The sequence below is a fragment of the Calonectris borealis genome, chromosome 9 (genome assembly GCF_964195595.1).
Source record: "Calonectris borealis chromosome 9, bCalBor7.hap1.2, whole genome shotgun sequence".
Lineage (NCBI taxonomy): Eukaryota > Metazoa > Chordata > Aves > Procellariiformes > Procellariidae > Calonectris > Calonectris borealis.
Genome location: NC_134320.1, coordinates 28,128,352 through 28,134,469, shown reverse-complemented (window position 1 = coordinate 28,134,469; position 6,118 = coordinate 28,128,352).

Genomic DNA, 6,118 nt, shown 5'->3' with positions numbered 1-6,118 from the left:
TTCCTGACGCAATGAGTGTAAGACAGAGCTACCGCTGTTTACACCAGGTAAGAATCTGGTCTTTAAAGCCAAACAGATCCTATCGGGGAATCCTCTCCTGCAGTGGCAGCAGTATAAGAATAACCAAGAACCCGCCTGCGGGTACGGGGCAAGGAGAAAAATTATCTGAAAAATTACCAGAAACCGTATGGATTAGTTAGCATCCCTTTCCATAGTAAGGACGAACGTTGTAGCAATGGTGTTTCTTTAAATTAATGGCTGTCCAAGTAATTATGATGATCTAAACCAGATATTTAAAATGTATCAAACCCAGTTAATTCATTAGCCTATTGTTTTCTTTTTCGTATAGGTTCTGTCCTGCGGTCTTCACCCAAGCAGAATTTCTGCTGCAGTCAACAAAGTCAATGGAAATACATATGAATGTTCTGCACAGGGACAGCAGGGGCATTTACATGTGGTTTCCATTGTCCTGCATTTAACCTCTCAAAGATATTTTGCGGGAATACTTTATTTACATTTTCTTTAAAAAAGAATATGTTTACCTTCTTCCTAAAGATTACCACATGTCAAAACACTTCCAAACCTAAATATTTCATAAAAGAGAATCTGCATAATAAATAATGTATACACATTAAGTAAAGGAATGGTGTAAAACATGTTCCGAGTATTCACAGCTATTTTGTAACGGGCTAGAGGCAGCATCTTAATTTTCAGATTACCAATCTTGGTAAGTGCTAGCCAAGTTTCCGCTGCTTAAATATTTACTCAAAGGACAACTAAGAGATTTTAAGTGTGTTGTTGTTGTTAATACCACAGTTTGTACACGGCCGTCTTTGCCACGGTAGGATGCACGGTCTGAGGGTTAAAGCACCCTCTACGATCCTCCGGCATGCTGAGAAGGGCGATCGCTTGGTGCCGGCTCTCACCAGAAAAACTATTTTAGTCACTACACTAAAACGCCCTCCAAGAAAAGCTGTTGTGTCTCTTTCTGGCTGCATCCAAAATTCAGATGCTTTCTAATAACACGGCCAATTCTTATTTTTTAAACACTCTTTCTAGCGTGAGCGGTTCAAATACGGGTTAACTCCACCATCTTGTATAAGCCGCATCTGGTGTTCTCATCATCAGCGACTGGCTGGACATGTTCTCCTCCTGTAGGCAACAGAAAATAGTAGGTCTAATTTGTTCTTAGGGAAATGGGAAGGCGGCAGTGGCCACCTAACATCGGAGTGACGAAATGTTTCCCCTGTTAGAGAGTGTGCGGAGCGTGTTAACATCTTGCTGGAGCACGTGACCACAGCAGTGGAGGTGCTAGTCAAAGGCTGATGGCTGGAGAATTAGAATCGTTGGGTGTCGCAGAGCGCAGGCACTGTGAAGTCAGTATGACCCCACCGCCATTGAGTCCTGAGCAAAATCGCCAGCGTTTACCATTTCACAGTGACACGAGATCACTTTATGCAAGCCCAGGAAGCCAGAGAGCTTGAGTGATAATACAGCTGCAGGGGACGCTGTTGAAGCGTGCCTTCAAAACACTGAAGGTCGGATGGAAACAAATGCTGACCAGCTTGTCAACCGGACAGAAGCGACTGTTGACCAGCTTGTGTCTGCTTGCTGCCTTTTCCAGAAGGTGCAGAATCAAGGGTGACGTTTTCAAAGAGCAAAACACCAGGGCACCAGCGCCAGCAGAAAGAGGAAAGTGCAGGGACCTGCTGATGGTCCCTACAGCCACCCGGCTGCACACTGTTTGGGACCTTCCAGGAAGGATCCAGGAAGATGCACTTCCAGGATCACGGTGGGAATCCTGAGCGAGGAGCACCGATGTAGATATAAGCCTGTGACACACGGAACGTCAGCCTGAACGGTGATGCAGCTGCCTTTTCTTAATGCATTATTAAAACTGTTATCTTTCTTCTCTGAGGGAGATGTTCATAAAAGATTACACTATTCTGGCACCGTATTTTATATCCTCGGTGGTTTCAGGATGGTGGTAAGGTCAAACTGCCCCTTGTTCGGAGCACTGGCCCATGATGAGTGCATTTTGTACCTCCCCATTTCTGAATTCTCTCTCAGAATTTTTCCCTGGGTGATTTTCTACCCGTGTAAAAGGAGACTCTTGATATCACATCAGTATTTAAGCAAGAGCATGTCTGATGTGCAAAGGCCATAAAACCTTTGTTATGAAGGAAAACATTCTCAAACATCTTTCATAGCTGCAGTATTAAAAAGTTTAACACAGAGAAAAGGCTTGCAAAAGATGATGCAAATCGCCTTTGCATACATATTTTTTTCCACTATCTTACAGAAAGAGCTAGCAACTTGGTGCTAGGGTGACAGAAAAAGGGACAGCAGAGTCCAAATTACCTACTTTCTGAGACCACAGGAGTAGGCAGGTTATGCGGCGTTAGCTACTGGAGCAAAGCAGCAGTTTTTCCTTTTTCATTCTTTCAGCTTATCTTCCCTCTCTAGGAGAAAAGTTAAGTGCAAAACATTATTGCTGAAAAAGAGGCTGCCTTCTGCAACACAGAACAAGGAGCCGTATGCCGGCACAGCATCGGTGTGTGCAAAGCATGGGTGACATTGCACACGAACGATACAGCGGATCCCTGCAAGCACTGCAGGCAGGAGCGCCCTGCGCTCGGCGAAACCGCATTCGGGAGGCCTCTACAGGCACCTGCCCACCGAAAACAAAAGTCAGCCTCAAACTGGGGAGGGGTTGGGTTTGTGTTGCTTGTTATTTTTCTTCGTCAAAAGAAGGCACGCTGTTATCACGCCGCCAAGAAAGATGACGGGCATGGAGGGCTCTGCTGGTTTTTCCATTAGAGATTTAGCTTTTGCCCTGTCAGTAAAATGAGTAATGGCTGGCAAAACAGCATCCTAAAAGCCAAACCCCTAAATACTCTGCAACCGGACCAGCAAGATTCATGGTGTAGAAAATTCTGAGAATTTTCTTCATTCACACTAACCTAATTGCCTAAAGAACATCTGGAGAGAAGACTGGCCACTCGTGTAAAGCATGAGTAGTGACAACTCACATTTCTGAGAACACTTACTAGATCCTCCACCAAAACCAGGGGCAGTTGCAGCTTAACTATAGGAAAGGCTAAAAATGAGCACAATTTTTCCAGTTCCTTTCAGAACTTTGTTGCCCATCTCAAAAATGCCAAAGTGATACAGACCTGCTTCTTTTATTTTTTAAATATAGGTAGTAGACGACCTTTAAGGTGCACTTTCACCTGCTGGTACTTCATAGTAAGGATGAACAGGCTCAGAAACTGTGAGAAACTGAAAATTCAAGGGAACAGCCACAAAATTGGACAAGTATCAGTATTTACTGGGCAGGAGTTAGTACAGCGTGTACTGTTACACAAAACACATTATTTATTCCTTGAGTATTCAGCCGCAGCTCACTCCTAGGACTGCTGTACTCGTACGGGCACACTGCTGTTGCGCAGAACCATCGGCTGGATGCCACAGAGGCTCAAGGGCTCTTCTGATGCCGCTTTTCTGAAAGGCAAGTTTAAGTGCAGTGGTTAAAAGCTTTGCCTGGAATAAAGCTGAGCTGCTAATGAACAATATGAGACATATCAATTTTATACACAGTATTTAGCACATTTTCATGCACTTCTACGCACTGGACAAAAGCAGTGTTTTCTTTCTCCTTTTAAGTGTTCTTGTATGGAGAACTGAAATCTATGGCTGGAGTTCGCGTGGTGGTGTTTGGAGTTTTCTGTAAGACATCTGGCTGCCATCGCACTTCGCTGCTCACCTAACATCGTGTTGCTGTCGAGAGCGAACAAAATGTGGAAACTGCTACTTCACCAAGTAAGAATCTGCATAAGCTCCTGCTGTGAACATGCGATCGGCTCTATGAGGGCAGAAACAGGTGTTTACTCCTTCCTACATGATTTATTTGATCTCTTCTCTAAATCCCCTTCGCAGGCCAGTACATCTCCATGTAAATCCCATGCTAAAATTTTATCTACAGAAAGCATGTATTGTATGTGCACCGGCTGGCTCATGAAATATCCATAATTAAATTTCATGAAACCTACGTGTTTTTATATAGGTTCAGACACTCTAAGAAATTAAATAGAAACAGAAGAGTTCTGGCCAACTTCTGTCGGCCTATAGACTTATTAGGTATTCCAGTCCAAGGAAACCAGGAATGTAAGTATTCCTGTCCAGAAATATCCCGTTAAGACTATTTTATTTTAATCACAGCTGCGCTAAAAAATACACAGTTCTCTTACACCGTCCAATCGTCTTTCCCTGTTACGATGCAAGTACATTTTTCATGTTTTTTATTACAATCATCTTGAAGACAGACATGCCGATATCTGAGCATATTGTAAAGATTTGAAATTCACATTGTATGTATCCATCACAGTTTACGTTACATACATCAATAACCTGCACAAGACTGTTAGGCAACTATATTTAAACAGAGGAGGTAAGACGTGACAAGTTTATCTGGAGAATATTCGAGGCTGTGCTGTGGATGTGAACTGCGGGGCTGCAATGACCGGCCTGCAATATTAGCTGCTCGCGCACATATTAATTAACTTCTTTATTTGGGGATCAATCGACACCACCGTTAGTTTTATTGACTTTATAATTAGCAGGATCTTACTTTTGCTTGAATAAAGCTGTTTTACCTAACACAAAATCTATCATTTTCTGCCCGTTAATAGCATATAAACGTCCGAGCTGATTTTGCCGTCGCTCCTTCCAGCCCTGCCCGGGAGGGCTCCCTTCCTGGGGAGGGGGGGTCACCGCCCCTGCCCCTGCCCCTGCCCCTGCCCCTGCCCCTGCCCCTGCCCCTGCCTCTGCCCGCCCGCCGGGACACGCTCGGGCTGGCTCCCGCCGGCCGACAGCCTCCGTCCAGCGCCCGCGGCCGCTCGGCCTCCGCGGGACCCAGCGGCGCCGCCGGCTCTCCCCGCTGCGCGCAGCCTGCCGGCGGCCGGGCCTGGACCAGCCCTTCCCCGCAGAGAGCAGGCACGGCTCGCCGGAGGCCGCCGCTCCCCCGGCGAGGGCGAGGGGGCGCCGGGGACTGCGCCTCACCCGCCTCCGCGCCCCGCCAGCGGGCCCGCCCGCGCTCCCCGCAGCCCCCGGGCGCTTCTTCCCGCGCTGCGCCGAGGCGGGCCCCTTCCCGCAGGCGCTGCCGGCCTCCCGCGGCTGGGCGCGGGGGCACCATGGCGGGCGCCTTCCCCTTACAGGGACCCCCGTGGCGGGCGTCTTCCCCTCACGTGGACCCCCATGGCTGGCGCCTTCCCCTCACAAGAACCATGGCGGGCGCCTTCCCCTCACAGGGACCCCAGTGGCGGGCGCCTTCCCCTCACAAGAACCATGGCTGGCGCCTTCCCCTCACGGGGACCCGCATGGCGGGCGCCTTCCCCTCAGAAGAATCACTACGGCAGGCGCCTTTCCCTCACAGGGACCCCCATGGCCGGCGCCTTCCCCTCACAGGAATCACTATGGCGGGCGCCTTCCCGCGGGATGGGGGGGGGCGCCCGCCACGGGGGTTCCCCTCACAACGGCCGCGTCCGGCCCACCAGCCCCCGGGGCGGACGCCCTCTCCTCACGGAGCCCTCGGAAGAACCGAGGGGTCCCGGCGGGAACGGCGTGGAGGAGCGGGCGCCAGGCGGGGCCCCGTGTCGGCCATGGCGGGGAGGGACGGGGCAGGCGGGTGGCTGCCGGCGAGGAGCGGGGCGCTGCGGCCGCTCCGCCGCGGCATGGCGGGGGAGCCGGGGCCGAGGCCGCCCCACCGCGGGGTGCGGGCGCTGCCCGCTGCTGCCCGGCCGCGGGGGGCTCGGAGGGAGGCGGGCGAATTCCCCCTGTTCCTTCCCTGGGAAATATTTTGAGCCATTTCACTTTCCTCGATTTTATTACCTGAGGGAACTTGACAGAACTTGTAAAGACACAATTGCTATATAACTTCCACCGGTCTATTTTTCTTCAAAAGAAAGCCAAATCAAAACGCCGCGAGAAGTTTTGTGAAGCCGCATCTCAGGAAAACTGATAAAAAGCGGTAACGAAAGATGCGCAGAGGTGAGCGGTGCTTCCTCGTCGTGCTGGGCGCTATCGGTTTGTCGCGATATCTACGGAGCAGAAAGAAACG